General features: G+C 40.0%; 1 protein-coding gene across 5 annotated transcripts in view; it reads right to left on the bottom strand.

The window, feature by feature from the left end:
- TJP2 (tight junction protein 2) overlaps positions 1-19,039 on the bottom strand; it is a 63,217-nt gene that overhangs the window by 42,735 nt on the left and 1,443 nt on the right. For 2 of the 5 annotated variants that reach the window (XM_030466826.1, XM_030466825.1), the window contains exon 2: positions 6,100-6,220. The exons of 2 other annotated variants lie outside the window; for them this stretch is intronic. The gene's annotated coding sequence lies outside the window, so the exon portion shown is untranslated. Of the gene's footprint in view, positions 1-6,099; positions 6,221-18,966; positions 18,978-19,039 lie in introns of those variants that run through there. One more of the 5 variants, XM_030466823.1, reaches the window with a different exon arrangement.

The following is a 19,039-nucleotide window of genomic DNA, read 5'->3' as shown; positions in this document are numbered from 1 at the left end:
TTTATCAAAGCCAGGCAATTTTATCACTAAGGTTATACTTACTTGAGCTGCAGGGAAGCAACTGAGGTTAGCACCACAACGAGCCTGAGGTAAGTGCAACACAGATGCAGGAACTGACCACAGCTATGCAAACAAAATAAGTGGGTTTTCAATCCCATCACCTAGAACAGCCTATCAGCTTGTGTCAGTTCAGTTTCCTGAAGCAACAGAAAAAAAAAAAAATCTATCTGGATGTAAAAAAGTCTATCTGGACATCAGTAAGGCCTTTGACATGGTCACTCACAACATCCTTCTCTCTAAATTAGAGATATATGGATTTGGCAGGTGGGTATTTTGGTGGATGAGGAATTGGTTGGATGGTCATATCAAGAGTGTAGTGGTCAATGTCAAGATGGAGATGGGCAGTGTCCCTCAGAGGTCTGTACTGGGATCAGTACTGTTTCATATCTTCATCATGGACAGTGGGTTTAAGTTCACCCTCAGCAAGTTTGCAGATGACACCAAGCTGAATGGTATGGTTGACACACCTGAAGGATGAGATTCTATCTAAAGGCACCTGGACAAGTTTGAGAAGTGGACCCATGTGAACTTCACAAGGTTAAACAAGGCCAAGTGTCAAGGTCCTGCATTGTGACAGTATAACCCCTGGTATCAACATATGCTGGGGCACAAAGGTATTGAGAGCAACCATATTAAGAAGGACTTGGTGGATGAAAAGCTGAACATGAGCCACCAGTGTTCCCTTGCAGCTCAGGAAGCCAGACATATCCTGGTCTGCATTACAAGAAGTGTGGCCAGCAGGTCAAAAGAGGGGACTCTCCCCCTGTATTCTGCACTGGTAAGACCTCACCTGGAGTACTGTGTCCAGTTCTGGAGTCCTCAGCACAGGAGACATGGAGCTGTAGGGGTGAATCTGGAGAAGGGTCACAAAAATAATCAGGGGGCTGAACACCTCTCTTATCCTGTGAGAAAAAGCTGACAGAATTGGCACTGTTCAGCCTGGAGAAGAAAAGACTCTGAGCAGACCTTCTTATGGCCTTTCAATACTTGGAGAGGGCTTACAAGAAAGAACTTGTTAGCAGAGCCTTTAGTGATAGGACAAGGGGGTAATGGTTTCAAAGTAAAATGGGGTAGAATCAAACTAGATTTTTTTGTTTTTACAGTGAAGGTTGTGAAACACTGGAACAGGCTGTCCAGAGAGCTGGCAGAAGTCCCATCCCTGGAAATATTCAAGATCAGGTTGGACAGGGCTCTGAGCAACCTGATCTAGTTGAAGATGTTCCTGCTCACTGCAGGTGGGGGCTGGACTACATGGACCTTTCAAAGTCCCTCCCAACTCAAACTATTCTCTGATTCTATGAAAACAAGACATTCGGGCTTATCAAAATATCTCCCATGTTTGTTGATATGTCCTCTGTACAAGCAAGAAATGTTATTTTTTCCTGCCTTCTTACTTTTTTTTCATCAAATCAAACAGCTTATCCATCAAAATGGGGAGATAAATCATCCCACACCAGCCTGAAAATGTGGGCAGTAAGTGACCTCTAGTGCTCATGCTTGAGCTTGGTCAAGTGCCCAGATGCCACTGATGGTCTAACTATCAACATAATCACAATTTACAAGTTACTTATCCTGCAGTTCAGCTGCAGAGAACAGACTTAGAGGTTTTCCTACATACTTTCTGCCCTTTCACCAAGCTATCTTCTCAAGGTGAATAGATAGGTAGGCCTTAAAAGGGGAGCACAAAGCAACCTAACACAGAAAACCACAAGAGAGCAGTGTACTTAGCCACAAGAGCTACAGTAATTCCTCCAGTACCACAAGTTCTTACCTCCTGTAGCAGGAAAAGGGAGAACAGGTACTCAAAGCATTCATTTCACCTAACAGCTATTCCGCTAGGGGAGCACATCCTCCTCCCTTGCAAGCTGAAGGAAAACAAAACCAAACCCTAAACTGCAAGCACATCTTTAAGGGTATAATTAGATGTAACTTCTCCTGACTCGGCTGCTCTTAAATCCCACAAGACCCTGTACTGTGGATCACGTGTGACTATACAGAGTACCTGCAAACTAGCAGAGACTGACTGGGGGCAGCAGCACAAGCATAATTGGGGTAGGAGACCCAGCAAAATGGTCTCTTCTGTTCTGCAGGTCTCTGCACACTAAAGAGTGTTTGGAGGCATGGCTGCATGGACTTTTCACATTCTGCCTCCCTTTGAAATGGTAAGTGCAGGTACAGCTGTAGTTAGTCCTGGAAGTGGTACTACGCTGCTAACAGTAAAAGCTGGGTACCAACACCATGTCAAAAATTACATGAACTGGGCTACAAAAGCGCAGCTCTGTCCTCTGCAGTGTTTAGGGCTGGCTACTTTGCATGTGTACTGTACAAAGCAGTATCACATGCAAGGGTTTTATGAAGGCATGTAAAGGTTTTGAAATTAATTTCCATGGAAAGATTAATTGGTATTATCTTTATAAGAAACACACAAATAACTTCTAGGGATCACATTGTCCACAGAGGTTTTCAGTTTAACTAATGGAGGCCGATGCAGTTTGACTACAGTAAGATGGAATCTATGGACTGTGTAGCACATACCTAGAGACATCGCTTGCTGTAGCTTGACTAGTGACAAACTTAGGACATAATCCACCAATGATCTAGTGCTACCATGAATGAAGCATTGTGATGCTTTTAGCATCAGCAGAGGGAACACTCATTTAACACTACAATACAGAATGCAAATTTAAAACAAGCAGCTGCCTCTCATGGTTACTCCTGCCAATCAAGTAAGGCTATTCAGCAATTTGATTGCAGCAACCAAGATTAGTTGTCATGTTGTGATTCAGGTTCTTTCTGCCTCCTCCCTACCATCAAGCCTTTTAAATGTCCCCTCTGACTATCAGTTATTTTTCTTTTTTTGAAATGTTAGACTACAACACTTAGTAGCGCTGATATACAGCATGGCAAACAGGCAGCCTCCTTAAAGAACTGGAAGCCTACATTCTCTGTAAGAGATACTGAGAATGTAGGCTTCTGGTCCAGTTGTAGAACTGTCTGAACAGAGATTTCAGTTTTGTTTTTGTTTAAGTTTTGTTTGCATAAGCAAGTGATCATGATCCTCTGATGAAAGGCACTGTAGAAGTTTCTAAAAATACCATGCTGCCAAACAGCCTTTTCCCCTCCCCTTCCAGTCAATCCCTTTAGACTGCTGTTTGTCATCATCCAGCAAAAATCACACAAATCACTCAGCACAGTCCTACTTAAATGATTCATAAATCCAATTACATCTCCTTCTTTATATAGTAGTCTGCACCCTAGCAGATTCAGCCTTCAGGATTAGAAGATGTGTAGCTCTCAGATTGCTGAGGAGCTACGTGTGGTTCAAACATTCAACTCTACGTTGGGGTTATGTCATATGTAGCAGAGCAATCTTAAATCTTGAGGGGACTGTAGAAGTTGTGAATATTGTTTTGGCACTTGTTACCATGAATCCAATGGAAAGCCACCAGCTTGGTGGGTGCTGAAGCACTGGACCTTCCCGAGGAAGCTGTGGCAGCATCTGGGCCTGTTTATCCTGGAGGAAGGTTGGCGAAGGGACACCTAACAGCAAACCACTCGTGCTGATAGGAGGAGACTGGGGAGATGCAGACAGGCTAAACAGTGGTCCAGAATAGGAGGTGATGGACAAAAGAGGTTCAGATGGAGGTAAGAAGAAAATTCCTCCCTGTTGAGGGCAGCCAAGCCATCCACCTGGGGCACAGAGATGCTGTACCACCTCCATTCTTGGGCATTTTCAAACTTCAGCTGGGTAAAGCCCCAGGCAGCCTGTTCTGATCTTACAGCAGACCCTGCTTTGGCCAAGAGGTTGGACTAGAAACCTTCTGAGATGCAGATGAAATAGCATGACCTATTTCTGGAGTGAAACAAGGACTTCACAGTGATTCTACCTGAACACACACACACACACACCTCTATGGACTACACAAATTGAAGCAACTTCAATTGTGTGCATAAGCACTTTGTCTTCTATTAATTTAAGAAGCTACAAAAACTAGCACTGTTATTCTAAAAAATGAAAGAAACAAGTAGTTTAAACAAATCCAAACTACATGTGTATGTACTGTTTTTCTCCTCGTATGTCAAAGGTATACAAAACCATATATCAACACCAGAAAGGAAATATTTTCCCCACCTCTACCTTGCTTATTTTAAACAGCAGGCACCACATTGGGCATCCTCTGTTTGAACATTCATTTTGTTTACATGTTGTTTCCTTCCTCTCTTCTCCATGCTTTTTGACTACTCCTTGCAAAGCAGTGAAACAATCCTTGGCTTTTAGCAATTTATGTGTCTTCCTGCACCATAAGTCAAGCCTTACAACATCAAAAGCTTTACCATGGTAATCAACTCTTATGACTCAAATTAATTAAGATTACACAGTAGCAAAAACAAAGATCTCTTTCTCACGGAGATCATTATACTTATTAAGAACAAGTAAAAAACATGCAGAGTTCACAAATCTAATGTACACAAAACTTTCTCATTCATACAAAGGTTAATTTAACAAAAAAAACTCCAGGCAGCCAAGTTAGTGCATTAGAGCACCATAACTATTCTTCAAAGCTCCTCTTCTCCCCATCCTACTGGCAAACCTCCTGCTGATGAGCTCATTAAGAAACAAAGCAGTTCTGCTGCCCTATTCAGTAACAGCAAGGCCCCAGCTAGGGTGCTATGCTCATGTTTGGGTGTGCTCTTCAGGAAGGACTGAAATGAGCTGCCCAGATTCCAAGGGACAACAGTGAGAATAGCTGTCAGAGAGAGAGCAGAAGGACACCAACACCCCAGTCATTCACATGCCGGTACCACAGCTCCTGGGATCCCATAGACAAGGTGGCTCCATGCAGATGCTGAAGCACCTTCCTCTAGTGATTACAAACTTTGGGAGTTTCATTCAAGTACTGACATTCCCAGGTGTAAGGTTTGCATACCACATCATATGCTGAAAGTTTTTTTAGAGAAAAATGCTGGAGTCTGCTTGAGACCTCATTTGGGGTAGGCCTGTCTAGATATGCTTCACTGACATTCTTGTATCATTTTCCTCCACACAGTTGCCAAAATTGCTTTTGTGTCATTTTCTATAACTCCAAGTTGTCTTTTTTTTTTTTTCTTTTCTGTCGTATCTTTAGAGACTCATTAATGAGCATCCTCATCCCCCACTCCCAGAACATTAAACTAAAAGATGAGTAACTTTGGTTTAGTATATCACAATTCAGAAAGACGGGAAAACTAATACCCACCTTTCCAAATAAATTACTAAAGCAGCAATAGCTATTCATGTTGCAAGAATGAAAGATAAGTTAATTATAATTTTGCAATGTACTAGCATAAAAATCTGTTGCTCTCAAAATTGTCATCTATTAATGACTTAAAAAAACAAGCCAAGCATGTTTGATCAACACATAAAACTAAGGGCATATTTTATATTCTCTCTGGAAGCACTTGAGAAAAGGTTTCAACAGCAAGGTTAAGATGCCAAAAGGATTATATTTACCTTAATGATGTACTGTAAGAAAATATGCAGCAAAACAACTCTCCCTGTGTGTGGCTATTCTGTTTCCCAGGTCTCTTGAGTCACTAAGCAATTCCCATTAATGTTACCCTCCATGCTTAAAGTAATTTATCTCTAAACCCACACTAAATATTTATGTTTGCTGAAAGCATCACCATACATTAAATCCATTTTTAACCACTGTTTAGCTAGGAGATGAACTAGTACAGGCATGTGCATTATTATTACTATTCTTATTTGCATAACTTAAGCAGAATAATGAGTTCATTGACTTTATTGCAGAAGTCTCTCCTCTTCTGGAGGCCTGTTGTAAAGCACCAAGCTCTCAGCATATGCATGTGCTCATTCTAAGCTGCTTCAGGAACCCAAAAAAGACTAGTTCTGATTCCAGCATACTACTCTATTAAGTGCAGTTTCTTAAAAATCTTTTAAAAACACAGCTAAAAGAACGAACTTCATAGCTAGCACATGACAAGGATTCATCCTTTTAAACTAATGGCCAGTTCCAAGTGTCACAACTTGACTGGTACCTTGTGAGGAACGATGATTTTTGAGTATTTCTGCCTTCTTGCTGCCAGGTGCTTCCTTCTGGAGGTGCAGCTGTGCTCCAGGTCCCACTCACAAGGAGATGGCAGAGCTGTAGTTTGCTCACTGGAAAACAAAGTTTTGTTTCAGTCTTGTAGGATCACAAAAGAGTGACTGTGAAGCCTGGGAAGGTGAAGTCGCAGAGATAAAGAGGATACATAATATATTTCCCTGCTGTTTGTCACTCTTTATCTTCGATGGCAATCAAGTGGAAACATTGCTTGAACAAAAGATATATTCCGCAGTATCTGCGCTGGCAGCAACACTGCAAATTTCAGTCAGAGCACTGCCCCTCACCAGGCATTCCCCCAAGTCTGCACACAAGGCAACAACACATTTTTGCAAACTCAGTAGGACACAGGCAGGAAGTGTGGTCCTCTCCACAAGGAGCTGGGCTTTTCCTTTTAATTTAGTCTTAGTCCCATAGATTAGTTTGCACAACAGAACAAAGTTAAACTATTCGTATCTTGAGCACAAGCTCAGTAACAATAATGTGCGCTCCAGTGATTCTGATTGGCAACAACTCCAGTTGCCAAATTACAGGAAAGAAACAATTCCCAACACCTCATTTTCTACTCCTTCCTCCAATCAATAGGCCTCAGCTTCTCCTCTTATGCACATACAGTATGTTAACTTCCATTCAAGATCCCTGTCAGAGGGCTCCTCCTCTCCTGCGCTCTTTGTCCAAGCCCTTAATTATGCTCTACAAGGAAACAGAAAATGAATGGTTTAACTAAGATGAAGGAGAAATTTCTGACAGAAATAGAAACAGAAGACAGTGATTATGGCTTGCTGGATGGGTTTTGTTTTTAAAAGAAAACAAACATATATCTTGACCACCTTTATTCTTCTCAAAAAGCATCTTTCCAAACTGGTCTACCATCAAAGAAGTTTATAACCAGACCTCCTTAGAAGAGTATCTAATCCATACTTGTAAAAGGTTTGGGTTTGTTGCTTTTTTTTTTCTTTTGTAATATATATCTTTTTAGGTTTGGTTGGTCAGTTGTTTTGTTGGTGTTTGATTGGTTGGTTTTTGTGGTTTTTTTGTTTGTTTTCTTTTGGGGTTTTTTTGGGGGGGTTTGGTTGGTTGGTTGGTTGGTTTTTTATTTTGGGCAATAGCCCATTATTAACTATTTCTAGATAGCAGGAGACCCATATTGAAGGAGAAACATATTGAGAAACATATTGAAAGAATTCTGTAGAACTTCCCCAATTATTTACAAGTCTACCCTATATTTTTTTGATGTATCTTATGTGAGGAACGCACCTTTGTTCTGAACGCAATCATAACAATGTTTCAGGTTCAAAAAAAGAAAAATTAAGAACTCCTAAGATATTTTAAAAATTCATGTGGTCTCAGATTAACTTCTTAAAAACTTCAAAGATGCAAGCATGTGCCAGACATCATGCTGTGAAACTAGAGCTCTTTTCCCTCTCTGCAGATTCTTCCAACAAAAAACATCTTGCTGAAAGTAATAAACTACTGATATGGACCAAGGCTTGATTTCTGAAGTCAAAGAACAAAAGGATGCTTAATATGAATTTTTGTGGTCCCCAAAGAGCAGCAAGGAGCCATGATGCATATTATAACAGATTTAGTGTTCCAGGCTGTGCACAGAATGTTATTCTGAAGGCTTCAGGAAAATTAGACAAGCAAGCTGAACCCAAACTACCACTGCTGTTATCATTTTTCTTCTGCATGAAAATGCCAATAGTTAACAAAAATCTGTCTGTCACAGAAATCACATCATTAACCCAAGCAAAATGGAGGCAGGAAAACTTACTTCATAATGTCTTTGATATTAAAATATAAATTAATATCTTAGCAATATAAACCATTTGCCTCTCCCACTAGCTTTGGTGCCTTAGTCTATGTTTTTTAATCAGGATTTTATCAACTTTAAAGTGATGGTACTAGAGCTGGCATCACACTCAATGCTGGTTTTTATCTTGGGAGATAATGAAGAGAAATAAAGTATTTGGTTTGATTTGTTGTTTTATTGTTTGAGTTTTTTCCTTGTATACATACACACTTCAAAACCATCTTTTTTTTTTTCTTTTTTTTTCCCCCACAAATGTAACAGGGTACCTATTAAAGTCAAATAAAGCTGATGCTAGCAAAGTGAACTATTGATTTAGTTATTCCAGTTGCACAAAATAAGCAGTCTGAATGGTGCCTTTTACTTCACCTCACAGTTTACTTGGCTGCAATTGCTGGTTACCAACCTTTAGTTCCCCTATAAGTCTTAATGAAAACAAAGAAGAGATTCCTACTACAGTCCAACAACAACAGCTTTTCTGCTTTTGTGAAACTGTTGGAATGACAAATCCAAACACAATCCAAATACATCTTCACCTGTTTGGAATTCCAAGTGTGTACAACAGTTGTATCAACTAAATCTTTCCCTTAAAGGAGGGAGATGCCTGATTAAGCATACTGGAAATAAAAAAAAATATTAATGGGGCAGCACCTTTTGAACTTCGATACTTATACTCTGCAGTAGGTCATAGCCAAGCAGTTCCAGTTACAAAAAGAAAAAATAACAGATATTAAATTAGCAAGTTTCATTTTTAGATGGCTTGTTTCAAGCTATGACTCTTACTAAATAAACCTACTTGAAAACAAGCAATTCTGCAATGCAGCTCCTTCAGCTGTCAAGAGCAATCCAAATCATTTTACCAGCATGTACAGAGTGCCTGCAAAGTTAAAAGAGATAGGCATGTAGATAACTTACAGGAAACAATCAAAGGAAGTTACAGTCCAGGGCACTTTATTGTCCTGTGTCCAAATACATTGTACTAAGAACTACTTTTAATGGGAAGAATTTTAACAAAAAGCCCTACAAGCAGTCATTAACATGACACACCAGAAACTTAGGACCAACTTGAAGACTGCTTCTGTTGTTAAGGGGCTAAAAACTGTTGGCATCAGCAAATTTTCTGGACTAGTTTTTGTGGGTTTAGTGATGCAACTAACATAAAAAAATTGCATGGTGCACTGTATTCTAATTGCTTTTACTGTAGCTACCACTACTAGAGGAAGTACTCTTGTGGGAAAATTACAAGATAAATTTTAATTCTGTCGTAGCCAAACTGTCATGGGTTTAATGCAAGCTTTTCTTTGAAGTCGCGTGTATACAAAACTATTGCCAAGTAGCACAAACATATTAATTGCTCTTCAACAAAAGCCTCTCATCTTTTTCACTCCTTTGCAATGTCTGAAACATGATGACAGCATTCTAATGTAAAGGAAAAATAAGAGAGACTAGGAGGGCTGTGAAGACACCAATTGATGCTACTCAGAGGGGAAGGTGGAAGAGAACAGCAATCCACTTCCACACACACCATGTCTGACGGGAAAAGTTATTAACAGAAAGAATTTCCTGAAGCCTAATACTCAAACTGTGTGGTACAAGTAAGCACTCTGGATTGCTTGTAAAAAACCCAAAATGCTCAGTATTTCACATTTTTAACATTAATAGACTTAATTGACTTTCAGTAACTAGATTTTCCTTCAGAACAACAGGATTCTTAAGTATGATGAACTCATTCTTCCTAGCAGAGAAGAAAAGTCACACATTGAGAAAAGTGTTTTTCTTTTACACTTTTGGAAGATACAAGTTCTTCCATGGATAAACTAAAATATGCATATTTTTAAATGGGGGGAGGGAGAACTCACACACATTAACTTAGTAGCAAACAACAGACACAAATCAATCATTTAAACCTTCATTCTGAAGAACATATAGTTGTTTATCCTTACTGTTCTTCAGCAAACTCCTGATTCATAAGTAACACCTTCTACTTACTGGCTAGCTAAGGACAAGAAGAACACAGGTGTCTCTAATGAAACCACAAAGTGTAAATACAACCACCAAGATGCATCATTTGGAAGGAAAAAAAAATCTATTGGTTTATTAATTCTCCTCTTTTTTTCTAACAAGAAGTTTTAAAATTGCATGAATCAAAGTGAGCGCACATTTTCCCCCACAGTTACTCACTGATTGCTTTTTAACACTTACCCTGGATGTTGCCAGAGATTTGCATGTCTACCCTCAGGAAGCAGCTCCCTCTTGTTAAGGGGTGTAATGCCTACTGCTGCTTCTAAAATAGTTATGTATTTCTTGTACCTCATTCTGCCTCTCTCAAGAGTTCCACCACACTGAGTTGTCATCCAAATGCAGACACTGCAGCTGAAGCCATGCCTCCTCACTTATCTGATCTGCTGCTTTTCAAAACATGCTGTGAGTTAAAGAATAAACCAGTGCTTTTTCCCCTCTGCCAGGCTTGGAGAGTTAGCAGGAGAGAGAAACTAAAGAAAAACTCCCACCAGATTCCACGGAAACGTCACTGTTACATAATTTGATCTTTGAATAAGACACTAATATAATTGATTGAAGAGACAATCATGGTTCTAAGCTTGGTCGGATAATACATACTCTGCAATTGACTAATCCTTTGCTAAATCTCTGCTGTCTATAATCTTCCAAGTACTAATGGAGCTCTGTCAAATCCACCCAGGCAGCAGAAGAGATCTGCACAGAAAACTTGAGGCTGTTTCAAACACTGTGAAAAACAAAACCGGTTTTTGTTTCAGCTTTTCTCCTCAGCACCAGAAAGCTCTGTACATCGGAAGCGTTGTAAGGGAGTTAACTGATCTGTTTAGAAAAGATATGGAGAAACTTTTCCTTAAATGACTTGTATGGAATTAAGCAAGCTGAAGACTCCTATTATGATACCCACGAGCCATTCAAATGAGCCTCACACAATGCCAGAAGCCACTTTCCATGTCAAAATTGCTCGAGCCATGAGGTAAGTGTGCATATCGAATATCTCGGGTACTAACTACAAAGGTGGAGACAGATACACATGTTGAAGTAACAAAGACAGTTTGGAAATGCTGCAGCACAGCCAAATTGCTGCTTTAAGAGACATACTTGATTGCAAAAAGACTGACTAAAAAAATGTTGTAATGCTACTTAGATACGAAGATATGAATGCTTTATATATAGTTATATAAACTATATAAATATTGGCTACTTATGCAGTGGTATAGGTAAAAATTTAAAAATAACAGATGGGACAGGAAGACTGAAGTCTTCTCCCTCTGAGCATTTTAATCATTCCTTAAAATTAGTAGGCATGCCTATATTTCTGTGTAGTAACTTTGTACTGCATGCTAAGTGTTTAGAAACTAAGATGAAACACACAAGTTTTCATTACTTATACTGTAAAATATTCAGCTGATAACAAAAAGATTTGTATGAACATTGCCAAGTCTTGTATTATTTACAACCTTTTGTTACTCATATTTGTTGTTTAATATTCAGGTTATGATGTATAGGTTATGTAAGCGCACGTACACTGTTCTAGTGTATTCAAGTTATTACTAAGCAGTAATCCATAAGTCTGATCTTAGAAGAGCAAAATAAAATCAAGGATCTCTTAGATTTGGTACATACAACTACAAACAGCTATTGGAGGCAAAAATTTAGTTTTCACCTACCTAGTTGTATGATATGTAAGGAATCTGCAGTCTGAAAATTTGTGATGTATTCAGAAAATTAATTAATATATTAAAGCACAGAAATTAAATTAACCAAAGAATTACAACCCCAGGTCCTCACTACAACTTTAAACATCTGTATAGAAAGTATTAAGAAGCTTAAAAAAGCAAAATACTACTAGAAGGCTGGAAGTACAGTTAACATCATTAAACCTGCATGCATCCTGACTTCTGATTGCTTTGTCAGGAGTATTGGAAAGGCAGTACTTGATGTCAGTTATCAACTGAAATAAGTAAAATTTTGGAGAAAAGTCATATAGAAGAGAACAAGGAGACATGCAGAATAAGAGCAGAGCTTATGTAACAATGGAACAGTTAAAAATAGAGAAAAAAAGCATCCCAGGTGCTCAACAACCTTTCCCTGAGATGTAAGCCTGCAACACAGCTGAAAGGCGTGGGAATAGGACTCCCGACCACTTACCTTGGTTATAGCCTCAAGCTCTAGGTAGAAAACACCAGTGGAAATTGGACTAATAAGATTAACATACCATTAGTATGTTAATGTCCTATTAGCACACTAAAATACCCACTTATAGGTTAGAGGGACCCCAGCTAACAAAAAGCCCCCTCCTCTTTGAGCATGAATAGTGAAAATTTTAAGCACTGTCACTTTAAATGGCAGCAAAGAACAGATCGTATATTCAAATGACAGAAAATAATAAGAGATAAGGTAATTTTACATGTGTCTGAGTATAAAAGTAACCCTTGCATTTCAGGAAGCTGAACTAGCTTTGTGGAATACCACCTGACTCCCTTTGCTGCACAGAATTGGTAATTAAAACAAACACCTCAATTCTGCATCAATTTATTGCACGTAGAGGGATGGAACCCACTGCTTTGGACAGCACGCTGACTAGGAAAAGATCAGGAAAGAAGAGGGAAGTTTATTGACTCCCAACTTTTCCGAACCTTCTGACTGCAGTAGTCCATAACAATATTCAATTTTACTTAAATGCAGACACATTTTGATAAAACTCAATCTTGCCTCAGTCAGCTTTGTTAGCAACATCAGTATTACTGTGATTTCTCTTGTAACATTTTAGTACTTCCTTGGGTCCTCCACTTAACATTTTCTTAACCCCAGATTTTCCCCTTTGTAGACCTAAGAAACAGTTCTCACAGAAACTTCCCAACAGTACTGTACAAAGCCAGAGTCTTGTGCAGTCTGAAAAAGCATTTGATGCTGCTCTGGTCCATCTTTTGTCTCTTTGGGCAAACCCAAGTAATTCTATCCAAAATAGGTGCTCTGCCACTCTCCCTGTACACAGAGAAGCCAACACACAATAAGCACAGATTACTCCCAAGTGCTGCTTTTAACTATGTGGTTCATTAAATCTCCGGATATCTAGGGGGATAAGACTGACTCACAATCAGCTTCCTCCAACTTTATTTGAGAACAGAAATTCCAAGCTGCTAGTACATCCATTGTTAGTGAAGGACGGTTTTCAAGGAAAACAAAAGGTCTAAAACATACACTCATCCACTGTTTCCTGCTGGGGAGTTACCATCCACTCCCTTTCTGGCTTTGCATTTTTTTCAGGAAGAATGAACACCAAGTTTTATTGGAAAGAACACTGTGCAATCTTCCTAACTGGGAACACATGAGTGAACAAACACAATTTAGAATTAAGCTGTTAAGAAAAATATCTGTGTCAACATCAGGAACTCATGTTCCTCAGCCATATCCAAAAAGATAACAGCAAGAAACCATCTCAGAGTACAGCTAAAAGATCCTTTGCTTATTCACTATATTTCCCTTCTCTGCTAACCTGAGGATCTCTCACACTAATTACTGAAGATGTTAAAAACTGTGGCAATGCACCAAAAGGCCGGAGTACTTGTACCATACCAAGCCATACTGGCTAGAAGGAAATGGAACTCCATGAAAACTCTCAGCTTTTCTTTGTCTCTGTCAAAGTCCTCTAGACTTTGTCATGCTGCCTCAGCTGATGCAGAGGGCAAAAGCAAGTTTCAGTCATGGGGCAGTGATTTCAGCCTGGCTGAAATTCTACAGATGGCTTTTGCAAAAGCAGTTCTAAAGTTTGCATCTTTCCATTCACCCTGTAAAAAATGTAGACTCAAGTTACAGCGGATGGTTTGAAAAATACCACATATTTCCTGGAATGGGGAAAAAATGACATGAGCTTTTTTATACACGTACAAACATTTATGAGATCAAAGCAAAAGCTTCCTTTTTGTTCTAATCCTTGGCAGATTAAAACAGTCATACTCCCTTAATTAGATGTAAAAACAGATGACAGAAGCATGATCACATCTTCAGTCACTTAAGACACCACTACAAAAAAGACAACCTAATGTAGACACCTTTGGAAGGATGAAAAATTCTATCTTTTTTTTTGTGTGTGTGTCTCTGTGACACCTGCAGACCAAAGTATTCTCTCATGAGGAGCACAAAGAAGGAAAGGTCTCTTCCTACATACTTATTCTCAGGTGACATGTATAACTATGACAGACAATTGCTAACTTCCAAAACATGCGTGTGTTTTGTTTGGGCCATATAGCTAAGAAATAGCTTGAGTAATAATCAATGCATATGTAAAGCTTAATCTGTAGAAAAAATCATGATGCAAAGGAACATCAAAGATCAGATTAGGGGCATGAGGGTTTCTAGTTTCACAGCTTCCTTCACACAGTTTCACAGACTGCTATTGCTTTTTGCCCCTTCTGGGGGGTTGTCACTTGGCTAAACAGTCCATATGTTCTGGGAGATTCTGGGAATCAGCTTATACCAAGTTGTGCTAAGGAAGATAGAGACACCAGCAGTCAAATCCTCTGGCTATTAAGCAGAGCTGTATAATGAAGCAGATATTAAAATTGAGAGAGGAAACCAGACTACATACAGCCTTGCTGCTAACAGTGACTTGATTTATGAGTTTTCTCCAAAACAAAACAAAAAAACCCAGCAAACCCAAAAGACCAAACAAAATTCTTAAGGGGGCAAAGCAAATAACAAATAGTTTGAGCAAATCCATGAACCTTTGGTATAAATGAAGCTGAACATTGTTGAGTCCAGGTTCAGCTTATCAGTATAATGCAGGCTGATGTTAAAGAATTGGTTTGACAGAGTAATGACAGCAAAACACTCTTGGGAAAAGTGTTTTAGAGCCTCCCTGAGGAAAAAGTGTTTTAGAGCCTCCCTGAGGAAAAATCCAAAGTGGCCCAAAATATCTGCACTCATGCTTAGCTTAGTAAAAGCATACCCACACATAACTAGACATCCCAAATCTGATATTTCATATGTATATAGACCACATCCAAGATAAACTGCATACCTTTAAGAAAGAAAAATTTCTGAAAAGTGGTCCTGGATTGCTGGTGCAAAACAGAATCAAAGACAACAGCATGGAAAGGGAGCAGGCACTGATAAAAATCAGGACAAAAGGGGATTTATGTTTTTCCTTGTACACACTTTACTGACCCTACTATTGTATCACAAAACATTTTTGTCTGTCATTTTCATATGTTTGAACATATAGTACAAATAAGTGTGTTTTTCATCCTTGATTAGGAACCATAGTTTTCTGAGGTTCCAGTAATCAGATGCACAGTGACAATGCTGACCTAAATTCAGGAAGAACTGGGTAGCTTATGTTTCCTAAAAACAAAGCCTGCAGCTGATGAATACACACCAGGGTAGATGCTGCACAAGATACCAGACCAGAGCTCCCACAGATCACTAGGTTTGGATCGTAAACATCCTAAAAATATTCACAACTGCCAGGGCCACTTAACGCTGCACAGAAAGGAATTGCCCCAGTCTGCATTCTCCTTTGAAACAGAAATCTACAGTATTCCCTAGCAACATGAACTTTTAAATCTTTTGGAAAGATGATAGCTTTTTGAAAGAAAACAAAACCCAACTATAACAAAATAGCTAAAACTCTTAATGCTTGGGTTGTTTTTAAGTTGTCAAATGACTCAGAGTGGTCTCTGCCACCACATGAAGTGGTTTAGTTCTCATACTGCAGTCAGTACCTGTGTTAGTTATACAATATTTAAGTAAAAAACATTATCAGCCCCCTACTGTTCATTTGGTTAAAAAAGTACAAAGTTGCAGTCAGTTCTAAATTACACTTCACCTATTCAGGAAAAGAATTAGTTACTTTCTGAAGAGGGACAGGGATAGCCCTAGTACTGTAAGAGAAGCTCCAAGGGCTCTAGGGACACACTTTAAAAGCACACTTTACAAGGGAGCAGGCACAAGGATCTAGTACAGTGCTGTTCTTTAGACAAAAAGGATAGGTTCAGATAACTGGTGAAAGCACCTGATGACTGAACAGCTCTACTTTGACAAAAGCATCTGGGAAAGAAATCTGTGGGGAAATTAAACCTGTGTACTTCTCTGGGAATTTCCAGACAACTTGGAATGCTTGGTCATGGCACTGAAACTAAACCTTTAACTGTGAAGGATGACATTCACTTCTGTGCCTATGCCAAAACTCAGTGTGCCATATAAAACCACTCATACTCACTTTGGTGCTGCAACCTTTGTACGTAACAATCTGCAAACATTCCCTGCTATGCAAAGATTCACATATGAGAACAAAGGCCTATAAACTATGGCCTATATCCTTACGGCCATAAATGTTTGTCTTACACATTGATTTTCTCATTTCTGACAGGTCTTCTAAAGTTCACAGAAATTCACAGGCCTCATGCAGCTCACATCAAGGACCAATTGTCGGATTTAATAAATTAATTTTTCCTCAGTAATTTTCATGCCTGTTTGAAAAAACAAAACAAAACAAAAAAACCAAAGATAAAACCTAACCAAACAACCAAAAAAACCAAACAAAAAAACCATCCTACCACACCAAAACCAACAAAACAACAGACTTGAAAATCACTGACCTCAACAAACTATAGCTGTTCTTCCAGGTCAGTGCTTTCTTTCTTGAAGAATTATTTCTTGAAGAACTAGAATTATTGGTTCCAGGGATGCTACAACAGGATAAAACTGATGCAGCCAAGGCATAACAAAAGTTACACTGTCCTTGGTAGCGTAAGTACTGTTATTTCAGCAATTAAAACAGAACAGTCTTGTAACAAGAGATTTCCTTTATCCTACAAGAAAGTTCTGGAGACAGACAATGTTGATAATTGTTTAAACACACTCAAATGCTAGCATCTAAATTTAAATTAAATGAAGCTCTGAAGTAGCCCTGGAATATTAGGTCATTCCCAGATGGGGATGGCTATGATCCAGGAACTTTCTGATGCTTTTAAGCATCTACGTTTTGTAAAGGTATAGGACATCTCATTTTGTGAACCATGTCAATGCCTAAACATTATTTTAACCATCAACAAAGGTTTCCTGGTTGTCCTTACAAGACACTGAACCAGGAAAGGGGGGATTAAGCAATCAAAAAAGTATCAGACACTTAATGACTTCGATGCTTCATTCTGAAGAGCCCTGTTAAGATTATAGTTCACGATAAGTATTGAGATGATCCAATCCCACTGTATAATTCCCAATACTCATCTTTACTATCACAAAGCCCCTTTGTAGAGGTACTGAGCACAACAGCACTTTCTGATACTGTGATACAGGACAACACAGAATGCAATTAGATGCAGTTTCTCCAATCCTCAGTAACTTCCTTTTGCACAAGGAAGAAGACTCACTAACACTACTTGAACGCAATGTTTAGGGCATAACATGATGTTTGCATATAACAGTCTGGAAGTAATTATAACAGTAAACTCACCTCAGAGTCACATACATCCAGAAGCTTCCTCAGAAGCCTGATGAAACAAGCTATAAACACTAGGTTAATACAAGGGTAAATCTTACTGACCATTTCTACAGGGCTTACTACATGCAGAGAATTTTCAAGGCTCTTCAAGCAGTCTGATGATCTATCAATGAACATCAATTTACACAGGAAAATTCCCATGCTTTCCAGTACCTGATCCCTAACATGCAGGCTTCATGGATTCTGACAAGGGTGATTCTTTTGAAGGGCTCACAGATGGATTGCTAGACTACGAACACTTCAGAAACAACAAAGCAATTTTATCTGTCATAGCACATTTTTATTTTCTGTGAGCCACAGTCCTAGATCTTTAGAACAAAAAAAAAAAAAAAAAAAAAAAAAAAAAAAAAAAAAGCAGGGCAAAAGAAAGGGTAAGCAATTTTAATTTGTTTCAAACTATCCCACCTTGATGATTATATCCAAAGGTGGAAACAAAGCCGGCCTTTGGTGGCCTCTGCTGGAGCACAGCTCTGGGCCTGAGAGCTTTCAAACCCTGCCCCAGCGGCTGGGTTCCATGCCAGTTCACAAATCAGAGCTAGGGAGCAGATTATTCAGATATTCCATGAACAACTATTAGAAAGCAACGTTGGAGCTATGAAGGTTTTCAGACAACCAAAGTGAAAAATAAGTATATGACTCTTACACAAGTATACTCGGGCAGCATGTGCTGTTTCATCGCGTAAAAATACACTGAGAAAACAGGCTTCAAGAAGGGGGAAAGTAAGGGCAGAGCCAGCGTGCCACTGGCAGATCAACCTTGACACTCCTCGATGCAGATCTAATGTACCGGGGCTCCAGCAGGGCAAACAAGGCCGGTGCCAAGGCACTTCCACAGGGCAATCAAGCACTCGGCTTCTGGGACTGCCTGTTCCTTTGTTTCACGGTTCCCTGTTAACTTGAAACTTCCCCTGACCCAGTTAGCCAAAGCCCAAGGCACGGCTGGAATCCACTCGGGATGTGCCAACATAAAGATTTCAGGAATTTTGTGTATAACAAAGGCAGCCTAAACCCCCGCCGTCGGGGGTGTGCGCCTGTCGGGGCACCCGCCCCTCCTAAGGGGAAAAAACAGGGTAAACAAAACCCCTGATTCATCGGTGACATCTCTCCCGCTTCCCACGTAGTATCGCACTCTCCCAGAAAGTCTTTAGCATGGAAAAAGTCACCGATAGCCGCTTAATCCAGTTAGGGAAAAGCCGATCCCCGACCCCAGCCCCGCTGTTTGAGCGCCCCAAATGCTCGAAGGAAGCGGGGCCGGGCCGGGGGCGTCCCGCCGCGGGATGGCAGCCCCCACCTCAGCTCCCGCGCACAAAGGGGCGAAAGTGCGCCCGAGGAACGAAGGGGTGAGAGGAGAAGGAGGACGGAGGGAGGAGGAAGAAAACCACAAAGCACACAAAGGAGGGAGAAGTCACGCAGCTTTTCCCCACAGCGCGGCCCCTGGAAGGGGAGCGGAGTGCGCCGGAGCGCCGCACCTGCCCGAGCGGAGGGGAGCGGAGGGGAGCGGCGGGAAGGCGCGGAGCCCGGGGTAGCCCATCCCGCCCCCCG

The sequence above is a fragment of the Calypte anna genome, chromosome Z (genome assembly GCF_003957555.1).
Source record: "Calypte anna isolate BGI_N300 chromosome Z, bCalAnn1_v1.p, whole genome shotgun sequence".
NCBI lineage: Eukaryota > Metazoa > Chordata > Aves > Apodiformes > Trochilidae > Calypte > Calypte anna.
The sequence above is the reverse complement of the archived record's forward strand: the minus strand, read 5'-3'. Positions and strand labels throughout refer to the sequence as shown.